The sequence below is a fragment of the Phoxinus phoxinus genome, assembly GCF_949152265.1.
Source record: "Phoxinus phoxinus genome assembly, chromosome: 8".
Classification (NCBI taxonomy): Eukaryota; Metazoa; Chordata; class Actinopteri; order Cypriniformes; family Leuciscidae; genus Phoxinus; species Phoxinus phoxinus.
Window position 1 is genome coordinate 14,010,675 of NC_136883.1, and position 12,729 is coordinate 14,023,403.

Genomic DNA, 12,729 nt, shown 5'->3' on the forward strand with positions numbered 1-12,729 from the left:
TTATGATGATTCATCAGCCACACAGCAGCCCATAAATTATCTACTGAACATTTTTCTAGCAAAAGAGTCCTCGATCTTGAACAATCAAAACACACTCATAGACTCTAGAATCTGATGTTTCTTCAGCCATGCAGTATTTCAGATTTGACTTATTGAACATATTTCTGACTGAAGCGTGATTGATCTTGAACTCTCTATTAATGATTATAGACTCTTTCAGGTAGTAGTACATCAGCCAGACAATTGTCCATATTTCACTATTGAACATATTTCTGGTCCAAGAGTCCATGAACTTGAACTTTCCATACCAGAATCGACCTACTGAAAATATTTAGGCCAAAGAGTCCTCGATCTTGAACTTTCTACTTATAGACTCCTTTTGATGCTTCATAAGCCCTTTAAAAGTCCAAATCTGACCTATTGAACTTATTTGTGGTCAATGGGTCCTCAAAAGGTTTTAAGCGATATAAACATAGACTTATTCTGATGTTAAATCAGTAATACAGAGGCCCCTTTTTGAACTACTGAACATATTTCTGGCATAAGAGTCAATGAACTTGAACTTTCTATACATACTCGTTGACTCCTTTTGAGGTTATGTCAGCCATAAAGAAGTCCATTTGACCCAAGGAATATATTTCTGGTCCAAGAGTCCATGAACTTGAACTTTCCATACCAGAATCGACCTACTGAAAATATTGTTGGCCAAAGAGATCTTGAACTTGAACTTTCTATACATACTCGTTGACTCCTTTTAAGGTTATGTCACCCATAAAGAAGTCCATAATTGACCCAAGGAATATATTTCTGGCCAAAGAGTCCTCAATCTTGAACTTTCTATATAGACTCCTCCTGATGCTCCATAAGCCGTATAGAAGTTCATATCTGTCCTATTGAACTTATTTCTGGTCAAAGGGTCCTCAAAAGGTTTTAAGCGATATAAACTTGCGATCAATTTGATGTTAAATCGGTACTACAGAGGTCCCTTTTTGAACAGATGAACATATTTCTGACTTAAGAGTTCTTGAACTTTAACTTCCATATATCCAGATTGACTTCTTGCGATGTTATAGTAGCAAGACAGGCTATAATTGACCTGCTGAAAATATTTCTGGTAAAACAGTTCTCGATTTTGAACTTTTTATACATGCTCATAGACTCCTTATGATGATTCATCAGCCACACAGCAGCCCATAAATTACCTACTGAACATTTTTCTGGCAAAAGAGTCCTTGATCTTGAACAATCAAAACACACTCATAGACTCTAGATTCTGATGTTTCTTCAGCCATGCAGTATTTCAGATTTGACTTATTGAACATATTTCTGACTGAATCGTGATTGATCTTAAACTCTCTATTAATGATTATCGACTCTTTCAGGTAGTAGTACATCAGCCAGACAATTGTCCATATTTAACTATTGAACATATTTCTGGTCCAAGAGTCCATGAACTTGAACTTTCCATACCAGAATCGACCTACTGAAAATATTACTGGCCAAAGAGTCCTCGATCTTGAACTTTCTACTTATAGACTCCTTCTGATGCTTCATAAGCACTTTAAAAGTCCAAATCTGACCTATTGAACTTATAAAAGCGTGATTGATCTTGAACTCTCTATTAATGATTATAGACTTTTTCAGGTAGTAGTACATCTGGTCAATGGGTCCTCAAAAGGTTTTAAGCGATATAAACTCATAGACTTATTCTGATGTTTAATCAGTAATACAGAGGCCCCTTTTTAAACTACTGAACATATTTCTGGCCTAAGAGTTCTTGAACTTGAACTTTCTATACATACTCGTTGACTCCTTTTGAGGTTACGTCAGCCATAAAGACGTCCATATTTGACCCTAGGAATATATTTCTGGCCAAAGAGTCCTCAATCTTGAACTTTCTATATAGACTCCTCCTGATGCTCCATAAGCCGTATAGAAGTCCATATTGAACTTATTTCTGGTCAAAGGGTCCTCAAAAGGTTTTAAGCGAGATAAACTTATAGGGCCCTATTTTAACGATCTGAAACGCAAGTGTCAAAGTGCAAAGCGCAAGTAACTTTGTGGGCGGATCCCGGCGCTGTTGCTATTTTCCCGGCGGATAAACGACTCTTGCGCCCGACGCAAATCTAAAAGGGGTTGGTCTGAAGTAGCTTCATTATTCATAGGTGTGGTTTGGGCGTAACGTGAAATAAACCAATCAGAGCGTCCTCTCACATTCCCTTTAAGAGCAGACGCGCTTGTTCCACGGCGGATTGCTATTAACGGCGGATTTGCCGGCGCACGCCAGGAGCGGTTCACAGCCAAAGAGACCGATGTTCTCGTCAGGGCCGTAAAACACAGAGAAGTGACATTGGGGATGATGGGAGAAACCCACCCAAATTAGCTTCGGTTAAACAGGCGTATAATTTGGGTAAATGTGTAGCCTAATCTAGATTTTTTTTTTTTTTATCTAGATAGATCTTTTTCACATCTTCACGGACACAACCTCCCTCGTGTGTTAATATTTTTCCTTGTAATAATGTATGATTTGCAAAAATTAAAACTGCTGCGTCTGTTTATAATTATTAGAGAATCAAAGTGGATGCGCGTTAACACACTACATTATGGCCAAGCACGCGCCCTTAAAATACCACATCACTAACGCGCAACGCGCCACTGTCTTTAGACTGTTTTTATCCTGATCAGTGGCGCAATTGCTTTCTAAAACTGGAAAATAGCACCAGGACAGTTTTGCGCCGGAACACGCCTCCTCTTTGCGCTGAACCGCCCCCGCGAGCGCAAGTTCATTCACTAATTTACCGACGTGCGTCTGTGGAGGGAAAAGTCCGCTGTGCACGGGTGCAAAATAGGAATGATACATGCGTCGGTGTTCAAAGTCAATTGCGCTGGGTGCAAGATAGGGCCCATAGACTCATTCTGATGTTAAATCGGTTATACAGAGGCCCCTTTTTGAACTGATGAACATATTTCTGGCCTAATAGTTCTTGAACTTGAACTTTCTATACATTCTCGTTGACTCCTTGTGAGGTAATGTCAGCCATAAAGAAGTCCATATTTGACCCAAGGGATATATTTCTGGCCAAAGAGTCCTCAATCTTGAACTTTATATATAGACTCCTCCTGATGTTCCATAAGCCATATAGAAGTCCATATCTGACCTATTGAACATATTTCTGGTCAAAGGGTCCTCTAAAGGTTTGAAGCGAAATAAACTTATAGACTAATTCTGATGTTAAATCGGTTATACAGAGGCCCCTTTTTGAACTGATGAACATATTTCTGACCTAAGAGTTCTTGAACTTTAACTTACTATAATATATACTGATTGACTTCTTGCGATGTTATATTAGCCAGAGAGGAGTCCATAACTGAAAATATTTCTGGTAAAACAGTCCTCGATTTTGAACTTTCTATACATACTCATTGACATTGCCATGCAATATTTCAGATTTGACATATTAAACATATTTCTGACTGAAGCGTGATTGATCTTGAACTCTCTATTAATGATTATAGACTCTTTCAGGTAGTAGTACATCAGCCAGACAATTGTCCATATTTCATTATTGAACATATTTCTGGTCCAAGAGTCCATGAACTTGACCTTTCCATACCAGAATCGACCTACTGAAAATATTACTGGCCAAAGAGTCCTCGATCTTGAACTTTCTACTTATAGACTCCTTCTGATGCTTCATAAGCCCTTTAAAATTCCAAATCTGACCTATTGAACTTATTTCTGGTCAATGGGTCCTCAAAAGGTTTTAAGCGATATAAACTCATAGACTTATTCTGATGTGAAATCAGTAATAAAGAGGCCCCTTTTCTAACTACTGAACATATTTCTGGCCTAAGAGTTCTTGAACTTTCTATACATACTTGTTGACTCCTTTTGAGGTTATGTTAGCCATAAAGAAGTCCATAATTGACCCAAGGAATATATTTCTGGCCAAAGAGTCCTCAATCTTGATTTTTCTATATAGACTCCTCCTGATGCTCCATAAGCCGTATAGAAGTCCATATTGAACTTATTTCTGATCAAAGGGTCCTCAAAAGGTTTTAAGCGATATAAGCTTGCGATCATTCTGATGTTAAATCGGTAATACAGAGGTCCCTTTTTGAACAGATGAACATATTTCTGACTTAAGAGTTCTTGAACTTTAACTTCCATATATACAGATTGACTTCTTGCGATGTTATAGTAGCCAGGCAGGCTATAATTTACCCGCTGAAAAAATTTCTGGTAAAACAGTCCTCGATTTTGAACTTTTTATACATGCTCATAGACTCCTTATGATGATTCATCAGCCACACAGCAGCCCATAAATTATCTACTGAACATTTTTCTAGCAAAAGAGTCCTCGATCTTGAACAATCAAAACACACTCATAGACTCTAGAATCTGATGTTTCTTCAGCCATGCAGTATTTCAGATTTGACTTATTGAACATATTTCTGACTGAAGCATGATTGATCTTGAACTCTCTATTAATGATTATAGACTCTTTCAGGTAGTAGTACATCAGCCAGACAATTGTCCATATTTCACTATTGAACATATTTCTTGTCCAAGAGTCCATGAACTTGAACTTTCCATACCAGAATCGACCTACTGAAAATATTACTGGCCAAAGAGTCCTCGATCTTGAACTTTTTACTTATAGACTCCTTCTGATGCTTCATAAGCCCTTTAAAAGTCCAAATCTGACCTATTGAACTTATTTGTGGTCAATGGGTCCTCAAAAGGTTTTAAGCGATATAAACTCATAGACTTATTCTGATGTTAAATCAGTAATACAGAGGCCCCTTTTTGAACGACTGAACATATTTCTGGCATAAGAGTCTATGAACTTGAACTTTCTATACATACTCGTTGACTCCTTTTGAGGTTATGTCAGCCATAAAGAAGTCCATATTTGACCCAAGGAATATATTTCTGGTCCAAGAGTCCATGAACTTGAACTTTCCATACCAGAATCGACCTACTGAAAATATTATTGGCCAAAGAGATCTTGAACTTGAACTTTCTATACATACTCGTTGACTCCTTTTAAGGTTATGTCACCCATAAAGAAGTCCATAATTGACCCAAGGAATATATTTCTGGCCAAAGAGTCCTCAATCTTGAACTTTCTATATAGACTCCTCCTGATGCTCCATAAGCCGTATAGAAGTTCATATCTGACCTATTGAACTTATTTCTGGTCAAAGGGTCCTCAAAAGGTTTTAAGCGATATAAACTTGCGATCAATTTGATGTTAAATCGGTACTACAGAGGTCCCTTTTTGAACAGATGAACATATTTCTGACTTAAGAGTTCTTGAACTTTAACTTCCATATATCCAGATTGACTTCTTGCGATGTTATAGTAGCAAGACAGGCTATAATTGACCCGCTGAAAATATTTCTGGTAAAACAGTTCTCGATTTTGAACTTTTTATACATGCTCATAGACTCCTTATGATGATTCATCAGCCACACAGCAGCCCATAAATTACCTACTGAAATTTTTTCTGGCAAAAGAGTCCTCGATCTTGAACAATCAAAACACACTCATAGACTCTAGATTCTGATGTTTCTTCAGCCATGCAGTATTTCAGATTTGACTTATTGTACATATTTCTGACTGAAGCGTGATTGATCTTAAACTCTCTATTAATGATTATCGACTCTTTCAGGTAGTAGTACATCAGCCAGACAATTGTCCATATTTAACTATTGAACATATTTCTGGTCCAAGAGTCCATGAACTTGAACTTTCCATACCAGAATCGACCTACTGAAAATATTACTGGCCAAAGAGTCCTCGATCTTGAACTTTCTACTTATAGACTCCTTCTGATGCTTCATAAGCACTTTAAAAGTCCAAATCTGACCTATTGAACTTATAGAAGCGTGATTGATCTTGAACTCTCTATTAATGATTATAGACTTTTTCAGGTAGTAGTACATCTGATCAAAGCGTCCTCAAAAGGTTTTAAGCGATATAAGCTTGCGATCATTCTGATGTTAAATCGGTAATACAGAGGTCCCTTTTTGAACAGATGAACATATTTCTGACTTAAGAGTTCTTGAACTTTAACTTCCATATATACAGATTGACTTCTTGCGATGTTATAGTAGCCAGACAGGCTATAATTTACCCGCTGAAAAAATTTCTGGTAAAACAGTCCTCGATTTTGAACTTTTTATACATGCTCCTTATGATGATTAATCAGCCACACAGCAGCCCATAAATTATCTACTGAACATTTTTCTAGCAAAAGAGTCCTCGATCTTGAACAATCAAAACACACTCATAGACTCTAGAATCTGATGTTTCTTCAGCCATGCAGTATTTCAGATTTGACTTATTGAACATATTTCTGACTGAAGCGTGATTGATCTTGAACTCTCTATTAATGATTATAGACTCTTTCAGGTAGTAGTACATCAGCCAGACAATTGTCCATATTTCACTATTGAACATATTTCTGGTCCAAGAGTCCATGTACTTGAACTTTCCATACCAGAATCGACCTACTGAAAATATTTAGGCCAAAGAGTCCTCGATCTTGAACTTTCTACTTATAGACTCCTTCTGATACTTTATAAGCCCTTTAAAAGTCCCAATCTGACCTATTGAACTTATTTGTGGTCAATGGGTCCTCAAAAGGTTTTAAGCGATATAAACTCATAGACTTATTCTGATGTTAAATCAGTAATACAGAGGCCCCTTTTTGAACTACTGAACATATTTCTGGCATAAGAGTCTATGAACTTGAACTTTCTATACATACTCGTTGACTCCTTTTGAGGTTAATAAAGAAGTCCATATTTGACCCAAGGAATATATTTCTGGTCCAAGAGTCCATGAACTTGAACTTTCCATACCAGAATCGACCTACTGAAAATATTATTGGCCAAGAGATCTTGAACTTGAACTTTCTATACATACTCGTTGACTCCTTTTAAGGTTATGTCAGCCATAAAGAAGTCCATATTTGACCCAAGGAATATATTTCTGGCCAAAGAGTCCTCAATCTTGAACTTTATATATAGACTCCTCCTGATGCTCCATAAGGCATATAGAAGTCCATATCTGACCTATTGAATTTATTTCTGGTCAAAGGTTCCTCAAAAGGTTTTAAGCGAGATAAACTTATAGACTCATTCTGAGGTTAAATCGGTTATACAGAGGCCCCTTTTTGAACTGATGAACATATTTCAGACCTAAGAGTTCTTGAACTTTAACTTACTATAATATATACAGATTGACTTCTTGCGATGTTATATTAGCCAGACAGGAGTCCATAACTGAAAATATTTCTGGTAAAACAGTCCTCGATTTTGAACTTTCTATACATACTCATTGACATTGCTACGCAGTATTTCAGATTTGACATATTGAACATATTTCTGACTGAAGCGTGATTGATCTTGAACTCTCTATTAATGATTATAGACTCTTTCAGTTAGTAGTACATCAGCCAGACAATTGTCCATATTTCACTATTGAACATATTTCTGGTCCAAGAGTCCATGAACTTGTCCTTTCCATACCAGAATCGACCTACTGACAATATTACTGGCCAAAGAGTCATTTCTGGTCAATGGGTCCTCAAATGGTTTTAAACTATTTAAACTCATAGACTCCTTCTGATGTTAAATCAGCCAGACAGAGGCCCCTTTTTGAACTACTGGACATATTTCTGGCCTAAGATTTTTTGAACATTAACTTACTACATATTCATATTTGACCTACTGAAAATGTTTCTTGCCAAAGAGTACTCGAAACTTGACCTTTTTTATACATACTCTGTGACTCCATCTGATGTTAGGTCAGCTATACAGAAGTCCATAATTGACCCAAGGAACATTTTTCTGGCCAAAGTGTCCTCAATCTTGAACTTTCTATACATACTCATAGTCTCCTTCTGATTTTTCATAAGCCATATATATGTCCATAAATGGCCTATTATTATTTCTGGTCAAAGGTTCCTTAAACGTTTTTAAACTATGTAAAATCATAGACTCCTTCTGATAATAAATCAGCCATACAGAGGTCAAATTTTGACTCTTGAATCAATATGTATATGAAGTTAATGTTCTATGGTTCTTTGGCTAAAAATACATTCAGAGGGTCACATAGTGATTTAAGTGATTTATCATCAGAATAAGTCTATCAGTATTCAGTTAGCTAACTTGTGAGGACCCTTTTTGCCAAAAACATTTTCAATTCGCCAGATATGGACACCTATATGGCTTATGACGAATCAGAAAGAGTCTATGAAAGTTCAGATTGAGAAAGTTCAAGATTGAGAACTCTGGCCAGAAATATGTTCTTTGGGCCAACAGTGGACTTCTGTATGGCTGATATAACATAAGAAGAAGTCAATGAGTATGTATAGAAATTTCAAGTTTCGAGTATTCTTTGGCCAGAAAAATGTTAAGTAGGCCAAATATTAAATTTTTCAGGCTGATATATGTATATGCGTATATATGTGTGTATTTATGTGTATATGTATATATGGTCATATGATGTGTATATGTGTGATGTTTTGTCTCTGTTTTTAGGGTGACTTTTTCTTAACATTCTGTCAAGGGTCTACAGATGTAAAATAGCCTTTTAGGCTAATTCTGGCACATTTACATTTATGTTTATTAATGTGCATTGCCCCTGTAAACACAATAAAAATCTCAGTAATATCAAATTAGGTCAAATCTGCAGTAGGTCAAATATGGAATTCTGTCTGCCTGATTTATCATCAGAAGGAGTCTCAAAGCGTATATAATTTAAAAGCATTTGAGGACCCTTTGACCAGAAATATGTTTAATCAGTCAGATATGGACTTCAATAAGAACATCTATATGGCTTATAAAGCATCAAAAGGGGTCTTGTATAGAAAGTTTGAGATCGAGGATTCATTGGCCAGAAAAATGTTCGTTGGGTCAAATATGAACTTCAGTATGGCTTTACATCAGGAGTCAACAAGTATGTGTAGAAAGTTAAAGTTTCGAGTACTCCTTGGCCAGAAATATTTTTAGTAGTTAAAATTTTGACTGGCGTCTGGCTGATCTGAATTTATGGTAAGTTAATCTTTGGCCAGAAATGTGTTCAGCAGGTCAAAAGGAGTCTATAAGTATAGAAAGTTAATGTTAAAAATGTAACATTAGAAGGAGTTGATAAGTTTATAATAGTAAAGAAAATTCTTTGGACTAAAAATGTTTCAATCGGTCAAATTTGGGACTACTCTCTGCCTGATATAACATTACGAGAAGTCAGTCTGTATGTATAGTGAGATAATGTTCAAGTACTCTGGCAAGAAATATGTTAAGTTGGTCAAAAAATTACTTTTGTATGGCGGATGTAACATCAAACGGAGTCTGCAAGAATGTATACAAATTTTAATAATTGAGTACTCTAGGGCCAGAAATAAGTTGAGTAGGTCAAAAATGGACTACTGGATGGTTAATATAACATCGCAAAAAGTCAATCTGTATGTATAGTAAGATAATGTTCAAGAACTCTTTGGCCAGAAATATGTTCATTATGTCAAAAAGGGACCACTGTATAGCTGATTTATCATCAGAAGGAGTCTATAAGTTTATTTAGTTTAAAACCTCTTGAGGACCCTTTGACCAGAAATAAATTCGATAGGTCAGATATTGACATCTATATGGCTTATGAAGCATCAGAAGGAGTCTATGAATATGTATAGAAAGTCCAAGATTGAGGACTGTTTTACCAGAAATATTTTCCTTGGGTCAAATATGGACTACTGGCTGGTTAATATAACATAACAAGAAGTCAATCTGTATGTATAGCAAGATAATGTTCAAGAACTCTTTGGCCAGATGTTCATTAGGTCAAAAAGGGGACCTGATGATTTATCATCAGAATGAGTCTATAACTTTATATAGTTTATAAACTTTTGAGAACCCTTTGAGCAGAAATAAGTTCAATAGTTCAGATATTGACATCTAAATGGCTTATGAAGCATCAGAAGGAGTCTATGAGTATGTATAGATAGTCCAAGATCGAGTACCTTTGGCCAGAAAAAAATTCAGAATGTCAAATATGGACAATAGTAAAAAACATTTTGAGGAGTCTTTGGCCAAACATATGTTCAATCGATCAAATATGGACTACTGTCTGGCTGGTAAAACATCACGAGAAGTCTTTATAGTACGAGAAGTATTCATAGTAAGTTAATGTTCAAGGTCTCTGGTCAGAAATATGTTCAGTAGGTCAAATATGGACTATTGTATGGCTAATGTTCAAGATTGAACATCAAAAGGAGTCAACATGTATAGAAAGTTATATTGTGGAGAAAGTTCAAAGACACTTTGGTCAACAAAATTTTCAGCAGTTCATAAAGGAAGCTCTGTAAAGCTGATTTAACATCAGAAAGAGTCTATTCGTTTATTTAGTTTAAGAACTTTTGTAGAAACTTTGACCAGAAATAAGTAGTAGTAGTCTATGAGTATGTAGAGAAGGTTCAAGATTGAGGAGGCTTTTTCCAGCAATATGTCCAGTAGGTTAAATATGGACTTCTGCATGGCTGATTTAACATTAAAAGGAGTCTATCGAGGACTCTTTGGCAAGAAAGATTTTCCTTGGGTCAAATATGGACATCTGTATGGCTGACGTATAAGCTTTGCACTTGTTGCATTGCCTTGCATACCAAACTAACTCATTCCCATGTGCATTAAAGAGATAACATACTCATTGCGTTGTGCTCTGAGGAGATAAACTGTACGCTGTTGCATTGCATTTCACAGACGATCTAACGTTGTGCCTTGAAAAATTACTTATACACTATAAACTTGTTGCATTGCATTGCATACCAGAACTAACTCATTCCCATGTTCATTAAATAGATAACATGTGTTGTTGCATTGCATTGCACAAACGATCTAACTTTGTGCATTAAAAAATTACATACAAGCTATCCATTTGTTGCATTGCATACCAGAACTAACTCATTCACATGTGCATTAAAGGATAACATATGTTTGTTGCATTGCAATTGCACAAACGATCTAACTTTGTGCATTGCATTGCATTGCATTGCATACCAGAACTAACTCGTTCCCATGTGCATTAAAGGATAACATGTTTGTTGCATTTGCATTGCAATAAACGATCTAAAATTGTGCATTTAAAAATATAAGCTATGCACTTGCATTGCATTGCATACCAGAACTAACTCAATCCCATGTGCATTAAAGAGATAACATATGTTGTTGCATTGCATAGGAGAACTAACTCATTCCCATGTACATTAATGGATAACATATGTTTGTTGCATTGCAATTGCACAAACGATCTAATTTTGTGTATTGAAAGATATCATATTAACTATGCACTTGTTTCATTGCATACCAGAACTAACTCATTCCCATGTGCATTAAAGAGATGACATATGTGGTTTTGCATTGCAATAAATGATCTAAAATTGTGCATTGAAAAATATGCTATGCACTTGCATTGTATTGCATTGCATTGCATTTTATTGCATTGCATTGCATACCAGAACTAACTAATTCCCATGTGCATTAAAGAGATGACATTTGTGTTTTTGCATTGCAATAAACGATCTAAAGTTGTGCATTGAAAAATATAAGCTATGCACTTGCATTGCATTTTATTGCATTGCATTGCATTGCATTGCATTGCATTGCATCAGAACTAACTCATTCCCATGTGCATTAAAGAGATGACATATGTGTTTTTGCATTGCAATAAACGATCTAAAATTGTGCATTGAAAAATGTAAGCTATGCACTTGCATTGCATTGCATATCATTGCATTTTATTGCATTGCATAGCATTGCATTGCATTGCATACCAGAACTAACTCATTCCCATGTGCATTAAAGAGATAACATATTTTGTTGCATTGCACAGATCTAACTCGTTCCCATGTGCATTAAAGGATAACATATGTTTGTTGCATTTCAATTGCACAAACGATCTAACTTTGTGCATTGAACAATAACATATAAAGCTATGCACTTGTTTCATTGCATACCAGAACTAACTCATTCCCATGTGCATTAAAGAGATAACATATGTTGTTGCATTGCATACCAGAACTAACACGTTCCCATGTGCATTAAAGGATAACATATGTTTGTTGCATTGCAATTGCAATTGCAATTGCACAAACGATCTAACTTTGTGCATTGAAAAATAACATATAAGCTATGCACTTGTTTCATTGCATAGGAGAACTAACTCATTCCCATGTGCATTAAAGAGATAACATATGTTTGTTGCATTGCAATTGCACAAACGATCTAATTTTGTGTATTGAAAGATATCATATTAACTATGCACTTGTTTCATTGCATACCAGAAATAACTCATTCCCATGTGCATTAAAGAGATGACATATGTGTTTTTGCATTGCAATAAATGATCTAAAATTGTGCATTGAAAAATATGCTATGCACTTGCATTGCATTGCATTGCATTGCATTGCATTGCATTGCATATTATTGCATTGCATTGCATTTTATTGCATTGCATTGCATACCAGAACTAACTCATTCCCATGTGCATTAAAGAGATGACATTTGTGTTTTTGCATTGCAATAAACGATCTAAAATTGTGCATGAAAAATATAAGCTATGCACTTGCATTGCATTGCATTGCATTTTATTGCATTGCATTGCATTGCATTGCATATCAGAACTAACTCGTTCCCATGTGCATTAAAGAGATAACATATTTTGTTGCA